At 45.5% G+C, this 14,733-nt stretch overlaps 1 protein-coding gene across 2 annotated transcripts in view; it reads left to right on the top strand.

Moving 5' to 3' along the window:
• Window positions 1-14,733, top strand: part of LOC108153210 — a 45,070-nt gene that overhangs the window by 1,789 nt on the left and 28,548 nt on the right. Inside the window, exon 1 of one of the 2 annotated variants that reach the window (XR_004471453.1) lies at window positions 13,200-13,638. The exons of the other annotated variant lie outside the window; for it this stretch is intronic. The gene's annotated coding sequence lies outside the window, so the exon portion shown is untranslated. Of the gene's footprint in view, window positions 1-13,199; window positions 13,639-14,733 lie in introns of those variants that run through there. 2 annotated transcript variants of the gene reach the window in all.

Below are 14,733 nucleotides of genomic sequence, written 5' to 3' on the forward strand. Positions count from 1 at the left end.
GCCAGGGTCTTCTGTTTTTCCACTATCCACAATCCACAATCCACTCTCCCCTATCCCCCATTTCCTATAAACTAGCTTGTTTTATAGCTTTTGGTTGCTGCCCAGTGCGATATCAAAAAATGAGTTCAGCGTTTTGTTGTGACACTTTAATGGGTTTCAGGGAGAGGGAGAGCAACAGAGAACGAGAAACTATCTTCTGACCCTTTTTCAGATGGTTATCAATGTTACAAAATAGTTTTCGATTGTCTAGCTGAAATTCGTAGAGGTCTTAGAGTTGTAAATCGATTAATGCCACAGTTTCGTTAACAAAATATTCAAATTCGCGAATGATTTAGATTTGTATGTACTTTGGCCTCTATTTTTGTCCATAGCAACCTACCTATGTTATGTGTCTGTTCGCTTATGGGAACTGTTCATCCAACGTTCGCGCTTGACTGGCAATTCACCATTCACTTAAAATAGAACAGGAGACTTTCTGGCTGGTAAAGAATTATTGAATTAACCCGAAAATCGGGATTAATACTAAGCGTTTTTGAATTATCGGTATCTCTTTGGTATTTCATTATAAAACAAATCACGAATCGCTCGGGGCGAATGGTCCATTCTCCTTGCCATTCGAAACGAACGTGTCTATTCGCTTAGCGGAAATTTCGAACAGCGAATCAGTTCGTAAATGTGACCTAGTGGACACAAGTGCCCCGCGCTCTTATGATTCATTCCATAAGTAAAAAACTATCTTTTATAAGTTGTTTAATTCCCATAAATTCCGTTTATAGATCTTTCACTTAACCCGCTCTCTCCCCCTCCCCATACACACACACAAACACTCCACCACTTGCTGTGATTCCTGCACTCTCTCCCTCTGTACATTCCGCATATTGTCTGAGGGGGGATTCGTGGTCGTCTTGAAAATCGTCTGCAAATTGCTCATAAATTACATGAAAAACCGTCGCAATGCCAAAAGCCTGCACCTACACCATCATTATCAGCTTGTAAATAAAAAGACTTTATCAATCGTTAAGCCCCAAGCGGAATATAACCGCCGCATGTCCAGGGCCAGGTTCCAGGGTCCAGGGTCCAGGGTCGTGGCAGACACAAGGGGCCGGACCGAGGAGCCGAGCAAAGATTTTGGCCCCGAAAGCCAACTCTCTCACCTAATAACATAAAAGTTATCTGCAAGGAAGAGAGCTCAAGGAGGTGGCAGAAGGCAGGACGAAGTGGGAGCTGGAGCTGAAGCCGGAGCTGGAGCTGGAGCTGAGGTTGAAGCTGGAAGATGAAGGTGGATCCCCCGAACCGAAGTACAAATATTTTTATTTATGATTTTACAGATCAGCATATTGCTCAATAATTTTACCGCAACACACAGCAACAAAATAACTTTAAAATTATGATTATCCCCCCCCACCCACCAACCCACCGAAAACCCTTCTTCTTCTTCTGGTTCAGTATCCAGGCAGATGGATCGAATCCTCTCGCTTAAGTGCACCAATTTTGAAATTATTATTGCCGGCTGCGTATGCAGATAATCGTGACCTGATAGAAGGGGGGGGGAGCCCCGTTCCGTCGCAATAATTCAACCCAAAACCGAAATTCCATTGCAAAAAGTTCTCAAAGCGCTCTGTGATATTCTTGTGTAGATGGTAGATGGCAGATGGTGCTTGTAGATTGCAGGATAACCGATGGAACATTTATTTAATTACTCTATTTGTGATAGTTTTGGGTCAAGATATCTGGGATAACTTGGTTGGGGCCCTAGGATCCATCTCTGGGTCGCCGGGTATTTGGGGCAGCGTTAATATTTTCCCATAAATTATTTGGGGGCTAAGAGAAAATTACTTTAAAATTTATGGGGCCCCGTGTGCCAGTGCTCGTACGGGGCAGCATCTTACACGCTGATTTGGCCCTTTTTTCGTTTTTGTTTTTGTTTTTTGGTTTCTTTTGCAATTTATGTGCCAGGCATGAGAACAGGTAAAGCGGCGACCTGGCGGTGGTGCTGTTGGTGCTTTATGCCTTTTATACGTGGACTGCAATGATATCCACAGAATAACGTGTTTACCCCCCGTCCGTCCTGCAAGTGGGCGGACCTTGGAAAGTTCGCACGATTGATGATCGACTGACTCTCCTACTCCGTCTCCGACTCCAACTCCAACTCGAACTCCGAGTGCGAGTCGAATTCAGACTTGAACTTGGGTGAGCGACTGTCGGTCGTCGTCTGGCAGTTCCGATGACGCCGTCCTGTCACCGCACTGACATCGCCGTTTATGTAATTACACGCTCGCCGATCTACCGATCCGCTGATCCGCCCGATCCGCCGCACCGCGCCTATCACAAAGCGATCGCGATCGCACACACAGCTGCGAGTATATGTACATGTACGTCTCCTGCTACGGCTCCCCAGCTTGTAATTATTTTCTACTTAATCTTCATCACATGTGAAACATGTCGAAAAGTTAAGCGTACGGTATGGGTGCGTGGCATCCACCACACACACCACACACACCCCACACACCCCACACACTCCACAGTCCACTCCCTCTCGCAGCGGGCGTTGCATTTCTTTGGATTTCACTTGCATTCGATTGGGATTGGTGGGCCTTGCATTTCTAATTGATAATAGCTTTCGGTAATTGCCTGTGAGCTGTGAAGAAAGATCTTGAAGAAGATGTTGTAGGGCAATCCAAAGAAATTTGAGATGGGCCAAGATCTGCGATAGAACCAATATGTTGCAATCGGATCATTATTTTAGCCAAGGGAATTCTTTCTCTAATTCTCTCTCTGAATAGGAGCCTAAGATCCCAAAGAGATCTTCCAACAAAAGTAAACGTTTTCTTTTTTGTTCGTTTAACAAAGAAATTTCAAGTTAATAAACATTCAGTGACTCCAACAAAGACCCCATTACACATTGAAGAAATCACGTAATCGTCTGTAAATCACATGGAACAATCCCCACATCTGGTTATCAACCGTTGCTGTTCCCCCCGCTGGGCTGCTGCCGGCACGTTCGTTTTGGCCCTGACTCTGACTCTGGCTCTGACTCTGACTCTGGCTCTGACTCGAGTGAAAATGAAATGGTCAATGTGCGTGCAAAAGATCTTTCCGCAAGAGTTCCCCCACTCACACTCGCAGTCTCTTCTCTTCTCCCGCATTCTCACACTCTGTTTTTGTGTGTTCTCTTTTGTGGCCGTCGTCGTCGTCGTCGTCGTACGTGTAGGTGCATTGCATATCAGGTGTTTTGGGGTCTGGCATGCAGATGAATCCTAAAGGAGATCTCGTTCGCGTTTTGGGGGAAGTCAACCTCTGACCGAATTTCAAGCGATAATTATCGGCTGGCGTGCAAATATGCGGAAAGAATTCCTCCCCTCTATTCCTGGGATTATTTTTGGGGCTGCGTTTTAAATGGAACTAATTAAATTTCGGTTCAGAAAGCGTTGAATTTCGTTGTGTTCGGGGAACACACACACACACAGATACATAATTGGGGGGCTTGTAAATCAGTTCGGCCGCTCGGCAACGCCCCCACAACACAACACACACACACACATACACACACACTCGAAGCCTCATTCGATGCTGCTCTAATATGCAGCCAAATTGGGGCACAAGCACTCGGCACTCGACACTCGACATTCGGCACTTGCCACTCGGCACTCCCCCCAGCACTCGCCTCACACACTTCGCACTGATTTAGTGTCATATAAAGTTGTAAGTGAAGATTATGTTACCAGAATTAATTGCAGCCAAGGTGGAGGTAACAAGGCACAGGAGAGAAAAGAGAGAGACTGTGCGTCCCTTTTCCAGTCTGGTTTTGTTCGGCCCTTCCTTCCGTTTGTCCCCTCGTTGACAGCACGTGCTAAAGTCTCCTCCGTCACCTTCTCAGAATATGCGGGGAGTGGAAAAGTGGAAGAGCAGAAGAGGGAAAGAGAGGAACAGAGGAAGAGAGGAAGAGGAGTTCCCCTTGGCTTGGTCTGGGATTTTGCTGGTAATTTTTATAATTTAATTGAAAAAATGACAGGTTTGCCCCGCAGTGGAGTGGTGGAGTGGTGGATTGGATCGTTGAAGCCTTAAAAATGCTGGAAATTGATGTGATATTGATTTTGTGCCCGCCGCCCATGCACCACACCAAGCACACCAAGCACACCAAGCACTTTACGTGTATAAGGATGTAACTTCCTATGCGTGTGTGTACTTCATTTAAGTGTCGTTTGGCCGGGGCCTAACCTCTGGGGGGATGGGCCGTAAATTGACTTTTTACTGCGACAGGAAGAGCAGGAGCAAACGGGGGACGGGGGGGGGAGCAGGCACAGGTGTGCGACGGGCTGGGATTTAATGTCATGGCCAAAGGAGTTCCGGGCTTACACTCTGTAAATTGCGAAATTTATCTTGTGTTCTGTTTCGAGGTTTGCTTACAGTTATGATTAGTCCATTCTACCGTTATCTATAATATCTATCACTGAAACATGTGGGGCCTTTGTTGGACATGCTCTAGAGTTCGATGTCATTGCTTGCTCTCCCGTTTTGGATTCTTCTTCTGTTTGGGGGGGATTCCGTTTGATGAACATTAGATAAATATTCCATATTTCTATGTATGCTGGCTGCCAAAGCAAACAGACTTTGGGTACATTTACATACATACATATATGTATGTACAGTGAATGATCGTACATCCGCACTAGGTAGGGGCTTAACAAAGGGTCTGCATAGAGGGGCTTTCACTGTACTAACATATGTACATACATACATATGTATGCATGTATTTGTGTGCATGCCTGCTCTTGCATATGTATGTATGTATGTATTTGCGAACAGTAACTAAACCCAATCAAACAAATATTTGAGTTGCGTTTCACTGTGCAACTCTGTGCCCCCCTCCCCTCCCCTCTACCACTCAAACTCCCACTTTAACCCCCCTCTCCACCCGCTCCACCCTCTCGTTCTCTTGTTCTTTTGCATTTCCTGCATGAGTTGATTTTATGAATATTTGCAGGAGCCACAACAACTAGAACCGCAGCAATTGCAGATTCAGAAGCAAGGTATATTTATTCCTACAGCTGCTGCTGCTCCTGCCGCTCCTGCTCCTGCTCCTCCACCTGCTGCGAGAAAGAGACTGTACTAGCCGCAACTTCAACATTGAATTAAATAATGCGGGGCGTTATTTAACCCACTGTGGATGAGTGAGAGTGTGTATGTGTGGTGAAAATGTTGCCATTTAAAGGGTCGCGTCGAGTGGCAAAAAGTGAAAAATAAACGGTACTTGGCTGACGGCTGCTTTCGCTCGACCTCTGCTACGCTACGCTCTCTCTCTCTCTCTCCCTGTCTCTCCCGTTCTCCCTGTTGCCATTTATCGTTCGTTTTGCTTCGCACGAATGTAGGCAGCTTTAATTCCAGTCGCTACCGATTCCCGTCTCCAACTCACCCGCAACGAAGTCAATTTGGTTTAAATGTAGCATAACTCTCGGCTCTCGCAATGTACTCGTACACCTTGAGTGCCCCTCCTCTCCCTCTCCCACTCCCTCACCCTCTCTCGCTTTCCATCATAATTATGTATGAACGCAATTACAACCGCCTGTGGGTTGGGCGGTGTGCGGTGTGCGGGGTGCGGTGTGCCTGCCCTTTCACTGCATGCAGCAGTGCAGCACAAACATTGCTCGGAACAGGAATAGCGAATGTTGCGGATTTCGGTTTCCAGCTACAACGTGATGTAACAAAACAAAACAAAAACAATTACCATATGGCAGCAACAGCAGCTGGTGTCTTCCCGATTCCAGGGCTCCTCCCCTCTGCACCCCACCACCCCACCACCTGCCGCCTTCCACTGTTATGTAATCCTTTTCGAGCCGTCAGCAAAGTTGTTGGCGAAATTGTTTAGATTTTTTTCATACATGCATTTCGTATGCACCTTCCCCCGCCACATTCTCTATTCTATTTGGCTCTTACTTCCTCTTGCACTATCTTCGTTTTATTTGAATACCCTCTCCGAGGAGGGTACTTCCATTTTGAGCAGCTCAGAGAAAGTTGAACGATGCACTTCTATGCACGAGTATGTGGATATATTCTGGATCAAGATCTGAATCGGTAATCGAATCGAATCGTAGGCCGCTCTTTTTGCTGCACGAATTATCCATAGAATTTGGAACATCTACCATTAAAGGGTAACAAAGTCTTGGACATGCGAAAGTACGTTTTGTTTCTTGTATTTTTGATAAGATTTTTGTTTTGTTTTGTTGCATTTCTGAGTGGTTCAGTGGAAGAGAAAGAAAGAAAGAATGAAAAGCGAATTTTGTAGAATATTTGATGCGAGGTAAATGTGCAGTTTGCACTGAAAGAAATACATACATGACAGTTGTTTTCAATGTATGTATGTATGTATATATCTATTTTTGCTGATAAATATTCGCCTTAACTGTGAACTCTGAGAGGGAGAGGGGGAGACGGAAAGGAAGAGCGATAGAGAACCATTGGAGTGGCTTCTAATCCCCTCCATTGAAAGAGCACTGGTAGAGCCCTGGAGCCGCACACACAGAGTAACCCTAACGAAAAGGAGTGAGAGAGATGGCCATATGACAGGGGAACTCAAAACAAAGGCAAAGGCGGAATCCAAAGAAGAGAAAATGCGAAACGCGTGCCTTGCTGGAGTTCCCTCGGTCTCTCTCTCTCTCTCTTTCTCTCTAGCGCTGAGGGGGAGGTAGCAATAACAGAAACAACAACGGAAAGGAGCAGAAGATGACGAGAAACTTGAGCGTCAAGCAGGCAGAAGCTTTAAGCCGCTAAATTGTATCGGATTACAGCAAATTCCAAGCCACGAAGCTGGAAATTCCTTACCCACAGGCGGCGGGCAATCCTCCCCAGCATGGATGTTACTACCTCGCTCCCTCCCCCACTCCCGCACTGCAGTTGGTATGTTAATGAAGGTGCTTCACTCGACGGAGGGTCGGCGGCTGGCTGGTGTGGGTGTCGTCCTCGACAACTAAAAAAAAATGGCTGCAGGGCAACTGCATAGAAACGGATCAGAGACGCGAGAGAGAAAGAGAAAGAGAGAGCGAGAGAGAGAGTGGAGGAAGGCAGGCAGGATGACACACAAGTGCGGCCCGCTGAACCCGTGAACCCGCTACGGGGCTGATGGGAAAGTGGATAGGGAATAGGAATTATGAAAACCAGAACAACAGAGAAATCTTAACACAGTTTCCCCGCAACACGAACATTTAAACAAAGACAATCGATGGCCAGTAATCTCTCGAGAGAGCCGAAAAAAAACACAAAACGTTGCAACGCGAAAGGGAGCCCACAGAAATTGCAGACAATTTGCCTAATTCGCGTTCATCGCTCTCTCACCCTCCCTCCCTCCCTGGCCCACCTTCTGCTTCTAAGAACAGGATGAGCATTCCGCATTCCGCATTCCGCACTCCGCACTCCGCATTCCCTTTCCCGTTTCAGGGGCAAAACAGCAACAAAAATTGCTGCGGTTTTGGCGGGGGCTTTGGCTTAGGTAACTGCAATTATTGTTTGCGGCTTTTCAATTGCCTCGCGAGCACCACTACCCCGTGCCACTCCCCGTTGGAGTCCCATCATCCATCCATCCATCCAACCCGAACCCAAACCCAAACCCAAACCCAATCCCAGTTTCGGGTCGAGTCTGGGGCTGGGGGCTGGGGCTGGGGCTGGGGCTGCCTTGCAGTCAGTCATCATAAGGTGAGAATATAATAGCGCAATCGTGAGATGCGTGACTGCAATTGCCCCTACGCCCGAGTCCGACTATGCACAGTGGGATGAATGCAAGCATTATCCAGTGATAATTTGTAGAAAATTATCCAGAATGATTAAAATGGGGAGATTTTGTCAAAAGGCTGATTTGTGGAAAAATAAAAAGAAATGCCCTTGCAGATCGCCTCTTTGGCAGCTTAATCTATTGACACCCACAGTGCCTGTGTGAGTGACTGGGAATTCAGATCTGAGTCTTCGGGGCTCCAGCTGATAAGCAGCCCCCGAACAAACAAATAATAATGCACGATTTGTGGGCTGGGTCAGGGGCAGGGGCTGCGGCTGCGGCAGAGGCAGAGGCAGGGGCAGGGGCAGGGGCAGCGGACTGAGCGGAAACCGTGTGCGCTCTTTGATTGAGCAGCGCGCGCTCGCCGTTAACTAATTGAGCTTTATTGTGGGAGGGCGGGACTGGAAGTGGAATTGGAAGTGGAACTGGAACTGGAGCTGTAACTGGAACGCTGGGCCTTTATTCTCTGCCTTTTGCTGTTGTTGCTGTTGCGGTGCTCTTTTGCCGCAGACAACTTTCCTGGACACCCGCTCACTATCCCACGCTCGCTCTCAACTCTCTCTGAAATGGAATGGCAAGGGGAGGGGTAGGAAAAGGGGAAGGGTCTCGTAGGACTGGGACCCTGTGTCTGCCATTTAATTAAAAATGAAAAGTTCTTGTTAAGAAAAGGTTCCGCAAAACATTTTGCGGAAAATTAAAAGTTTTCCCTTTTATTTGTTCCTGCCGTTTTTTTTTTTTTTTTTTTTGGTAAACGTCACATGTGAAGGAGCAGCACATTTGTGGTACAACACATATGTACATTCGGAATTTTCACCAGTTTTCAGCTGGGCAATTGTCTGAGAGGTTTTGTTTGTTTGTCAACTTTCGGAGGACGAGTGGGGGGCGGGGATAGGCCTTTAAGATTTATTTTTTTGATGAGATGAGTGTTCTTTTATTTTTGTAAAACAGAATTAACAGAATTTCAGTCTTATTAAGGGGAACCTTTCTTGAGAGTATCAGCGATATATGGTACTTACTTTCATTTATCTCCTCTGACCATTATCTATAGTTCCCCAGAGCTGCCCTCCTGCGAGTTCCTTTGAATTATTTGTACTATAATAATGTTGTACATACTCCCATTTTTAGGGCAGACAATTTGCATAGTCAATCATTTTTCCATCATAATAATCCCAGTGGGGGCTACCATAGTTTACTGCACAAAACTTTCCCCCTTTCAGGGTTCAGAGTTCAAGCCATGTCCTCATTGCGCAACAGCCAAAGTCATAAAATCAAAATAAAAACTTTTTGTTCAATCCGTAGCACAAAGAGAGAGAGAGAGGAGAGGAGAGAGCGAAAAATCTGAAATATTAAAGCCAGGTCTATTAAACTTTTTTTTCGCCCTGGCAGACTGTGGGCCAACTTTTGCCATGTATAAAACATATGATTTTTGCTTGATGGCCCCGCGGGCCAATTTATGTGTAGAACAAATGGCTCTGGCACACAAAAGCAGGAAAGCAGGAAGGAGTCGGGACTAGGGACTCGGGACTCGGGACTCGGGACTCCTTTGCCTGCACTGGCTGCTCTTGCTGCTGCGTTACTCTAATAAAATAAACCTGAAGCCCCGCCAGTTGCCTGTGGGCTGTAAATTTGAGCGCCTCTGCGCCTCTCGTGCAGACATAAATTGTGTGTTAAATACATTTTATGCGTTTGCCAAGGACAGACGTGGTCTCCAGCCACACGGCCTCGAAAAGGAGGAGTGTCTTGGTTCCTGCCTTGGAAGAAAGTCAGTCATGCTGCAAACCTAATCAAGGCCGCTTCTTGCTCTGACTGCTACGCCGACTCTGACTCCGACTCCTGCCTCCATTCTTCCTCCCTGTTGACATGGCTCCGGGCTACGTTTTCTCCCGTTTTTGATGTATGGCCACAGCCGAAGTCAGTGGCAGATTCAGAGTCCGTACAACGTGTCGTATGCGTATTATTAACGCACGTAAGTCGCTTGCCTTTCCCCGTTCGTTCTCCGGCTCTTGCTCCTGTTCCTGCTTCTGTCTGCCTGCCTGCCTGCTTGCCTGCCTGCCTGCCTGCTTGCTTGCCTGCCTCTTTGGTAATCCTTTTGCTGTTGCTAGCTTGCCTCCTTTGTTGTTGCCACGGCACCAGCTGAGCACATACACATGTTTGTGTCACATTTGGACCTACATACTCGCACACTCCTCGCACGCACTCCTCGTATTCCTCGGGAAATTCCCTCTAAATGGGACCCTTCTCGCCCACAAATGGTTGAGGGAGGGGAGGCGGCTGACGGTTTTGTGTTTGTGTTTGTCTGCTTGTTTGAGTCGCCTCCGTTTGGCATTTCCTTTGTATATTATAAAGAAATTTGTTGGGTCTTGCTGTTGCTGCTGCTGCTGCTGTTTCTGCTGCTGCTGCTGTTTCTGCTGCTGCGGCAGAGTGCTCCAGTATTGTGGGCGTGGTCGTGGTACCTTGTCGACTTTCAGCTACTCTACTAGAAAGCCTTTTCCTTGGCGTTTGCATACTTTTAGCGCATTCCATAGGTTCTGTTCTTGGCCGGAAATGCTTTAAGTTGTTGCTCCTTGCTTTTTGGGACTTGGAACTTGTTTGCTCTCAGTCCTGGCTGCTGGGTGCTGGCTGCTTCGTGATTCGTATTCTGCTCCTGCCACGCCTTCGTCGCTTCTTTATTCCCGTTTAAATTCCATTTTAATTTGTTGTGTTTCGTTTCATTTTTCATGTTTTTCCACAACGTATTTAAAACATTTCGTTTTTTCTTGTGTTTTTTTTTTTTTTTTGCCGGTGAGCTCAAGAGCGCTTAATTACCAGCATTTCTATGGCATCCTCTGGAAGGCACGGCGAGGAGTCCTTTGGATGTGGGGTCTTTGGGGCTGGCGCCAGGAGCTGTTGAAATGATTTTCGTTAATTTGGTTCGCTTTCGCCAGAGCGGAACTGCTTGCAACAGTCACAGTCGACTCTTCCGGGGCGACTCGATTGTATTCCATTTTATTGCAATTCATTTGATTTCGTTTCATTTAATTTGATGAGGAAATGGAAACCAATTGTGGGCCTGTGGGGGCGGTGCGGGCTGCGCTAGATCCGTTTTGTGGCCTGCGCTTCAATTTGTAAATTGTTGATTTTCATTTTTTTTTTTTGCCACCAAGAACATTTCCGTTTTCCTCTCTCAAAGCGAACTTAATAACTGCAGAGGTCTTTAATGGTGGTAAAAGATGATTAAAGTGTTCCATTAGGGAATGTTTTTTGGGGGGGGAGTAACGTAAGAATTGAACAGCAAATGAATACGGATATGGATACGTGGTTGGGTACACAGAATTTGGCACATATCTGGCAGAAACAGCAATTGATCTTAAACCTACTCGTATAATAGGCAAAACTCGATCTGATCCAAGCTCGATAAGGTCTATAATAGCGTATCTATTAAATAAATTCGATAATAACTGTATTGATTTCTTCTTGAAATACTCACGCGTCGTGCAGCAGCGCCTCTCGGTCTGTTGGATGCGATTCTGCCTGGAATCCGCGTGGATCTTCGCCTATGGCTCCTTGATGGTGCAGTCCAGTAATCCCATTGTAAGAGTCCATTAATATCAACTGCAAATAATGTTGCCATTGAAACAAACCCAAATTGTTTATATTTTTCTTTGGAATACGAAGTATGGACTAGTCAGCTTGAGCTCTTCTTTATTGATTGATAGATTTTAAAGCCTCGTCTTCAAGACACATAAGAGCCCTGCATGCTCTTGTCTGCGTATTACCTGGTTCTTCTTGATTTCCGCATTCAATTCCAGCAATTATCCAAGGCATCTATTATTCAATGAGAGCATGGAAATTATTGTTCGACTGTAGGACTGTAGGGCTGCATGCGTGGAAAATGTGTGGGAAAACAGCCATCAAGTGTGGTAACAATAAAATAGTTTTTAGTTGGTTAAGCACGAGCTACCGCAAAATGGATTCCATGGATGTCTGTGAGTTGGTGAGTGGGGGGGGTGGCGCCGGACAAAAGCCTGCCGTTTGCCTGCCGCTTCAAGGAGCAGAGAAGTGGAAATGGATTCTTGTTGGAAATATTTTAATTGATTTTAAATATATAAAATATGCGTGTATTTTATTAAATATTCATTTGCAATGGGTTTCTGCCTGTCTGCCTTTTATTTGTGCAAATGAAAATGATTTCATTTTGGAATTTTCCACACACACATTTACACTCATTTACACTCGCACTCTGTCCTTTTATTTTGTTGTTTTTGAGCATGGCAAAAACATTTGCATAATCGGCTTATTCCACTAATCAGCTAAGTAAATTATACAGAACCATTGATGCAATCAATACAGAGAGATTTATACAGATGTAGGTGTAGATGTAGATGTATCTCTGGCTGGCTATATCCATTACAAAGAGTGGAAACACGCTTTGATGTTGCTGCCACTCGATGCGGCATTCATGGGAATCAATTGAATGCCCCTCAAAGCGCTCTCTAAACAATCCGCAACTACTTAGGATCCCCCCTTTATCCCCTTTGAATCGCCTCCCCATCCTTTGTATGAACAAAAGACAACAACGAAATAATCGCCAAAGAAAGAGTAGAAGGAGGGGCTGGGACCCCGGCATTAGAGATAGATGCCATGCCTTTGTGTCACTGCAATTGACAAAATAATCACTGCTACATGGCTGGGTTGCTGCAGCTTACAACAGCGGCTTCTTCTGGCTCCTGGGTTCTGAGTTCTGGCTACCACAACACACATATTTTTCCCGCCTAAACGAACAAACGGGCAACACCAACAACAACATGTAGGAATTCTATAAATGAAATTCGGACTAAAAGATACCCCTCGAAGCGGTAGCTAAAGATAATCTAATTTCTTTGTTGATTTCTTTACAAAAAGAGAGCCATACTAGTATATGTTTGAAATTACATATATATTGATGATGGGATTACTTTAGAAGCACCATCAGTCGAAGATCGGCACGTAGTCCACGCAGAAGCTCATACCTCAAACCGAGGGGCGTTGCTGCACGAAGCGAGATTATTTTAAGTAGTACTTTTAGAACATAAAGTGGATGGTGAATTTCTATCATATTTGGGTTATTATGGACCTCATGTGGATGTATTAACGGTTAACAGTAGAATCTCCCCATATCCAGACAATCTCCAAACAATCGGCTATATCCCTGCTTATTTCGCTTACAGGGTATCCAAAACACAAACAACAACACTATTAAACGTTTAGCAACATTTTCTCATGCGCACGTTTGTGGCATCCAAGCAACATTTGCCGCTGAGATGATGCTGCTTGCAACATGTGTACACCACGAGCATCGTTTTGGAGCTCCAGCTTCGGCCCTGGCTCTGGGGCTCTGGCTCTGGCTCTGGCGGCACTGTGGCTTCGGCTTTGGCTTTGGCTCTACATCTGCTGCTGCTAGCTGTTGTTCTTGTTGCTGCTGCTGCTGCCTGCTGCCTCGTGGCCTCGTGTGGTCTTCGTGTGTGCGCTCGTGTGTGCGTTTCCACTACACATTTTCCGTGCGATTTTTCAACAGTTTGCAAAAAAGCAGTGTTTTTGCGCGCCGAACACGAGGCCTCAGCTCCAGCTTTCAGTCTGTGTTCGCTGTCTGTTGCTTGCGGTTCGACTTTAGACAGCAACCGGGGCTCCCCAACAGCAGCAGCAGAGGCAGAAGCAGAAGCATTCCGTTCCTCGATCCGTTGCATCCACACAGCGTGCGTTGAACATTTTTTTTGAGAATTGTTTTTAAATCAAAAGGAGCCACCTATCAGAGAAGAAGTTGGAAAAAAATATGAAATAAAACTACGAAAAAAATAAAATAAAACTTGTGAAAACAAAAAAAATCATACAAAAAAAAAACACGTAGAACCGTACTCCTGGTACGTATTCCGGGGTAATCCCCCAAGCGGCTTTTCTCTACATATGCATGTATGTGTGTGGGTGTTTGTTGTTTTTTGTTATTTTTTTGTTGTTTGTGTGTGTGTCTCAGAGCGGAAGTCGTTGCCGTCGCCATTGTTGTGGAGGGGAAAACCCCTTAAAAATAGAGCCGGGGCAGAGGCAACAACGGAAGTGTGTTATTAGTGGCGCCTCAAAATTATATTTACTTACACAAAAAGTACTCCATCCGATGCGCCATCAGATTTATGAAGTAACAAAAGTTGGCGGCGCTCTCCACTCGAATTAGATTCATTAAAATTTATGCAAAAGTTTGCCTCCAAATATTCCATATGTCTGTGGCTGTGTGTACGAGTGGAGTGTTCTGTTGTGTGTGTGTGTCTGTGTGTGTGTTTGTGTGTGTCTTTTGTGGCAAAAGTTTTAATTGAAGAAAACTTATCGCCGCATAAATGCTGGCTACGCTATGGAAATGCTATGCTAATTGAAATATAACGTTTGCAACACTGTAACAACGGTTTATTTATCGAGTGCTAAAGAAGGGACGGGGAAAAGGGACAGATAAGGAAATAGAGCAGAAAGGGCGAGAGATGGATGGAGGCAGGGAGCTTCCAAGTGAAACAGTGTGGGTATTCCGAGGGTTAAATGGGGGTTCAAGTTTCGACTTGATCTTCCGATCTGAGCATAATTTCTCTATCATACAATTAGTTTTACGCAAGCTCTTCTTGGTGGAAGATGATTCCAAAATGAAGAATTGAGGGACTCCCAAAAAGATCTATCAAAAATGAAGATCCCATTCCAAAGGAGTGTGCCATTACTGACCTCATAATTTGTTTAGCAAGATATCCCACAGGGAAGTGTAACCTGAGATATGACCTCAAGAAATTGAAATTAGTAGAGATACAACCCTCAGGTACAGGATCGTCCATAAATTCCTATTGGCCGGTTAAAAAGAAGCAAGTCCTTGTACATATAAATAATCCTAGAATATTTTGTGGGATATGTAGAAACGGATTAGCGGGTAAACCACAACCACAGCGTTCTCTAGTAATTCTGGCTGTAGTTCTAGTAGTTTAAGATGG

Source organism: Drosophila miranda, chromosome XR (assembly GCF_003369915.1).
Source record: "Drosophila miranda strain MSH22 chromosome XR, D.miranda_PacBio2.1, whole genome shotgun sequence".
Lineage (NCBI taxonomy): Eukaryota > Metazoa > Arthropoda > Insecta > Diptera > Drosophilidae > Drosophila > Drosophila miranda.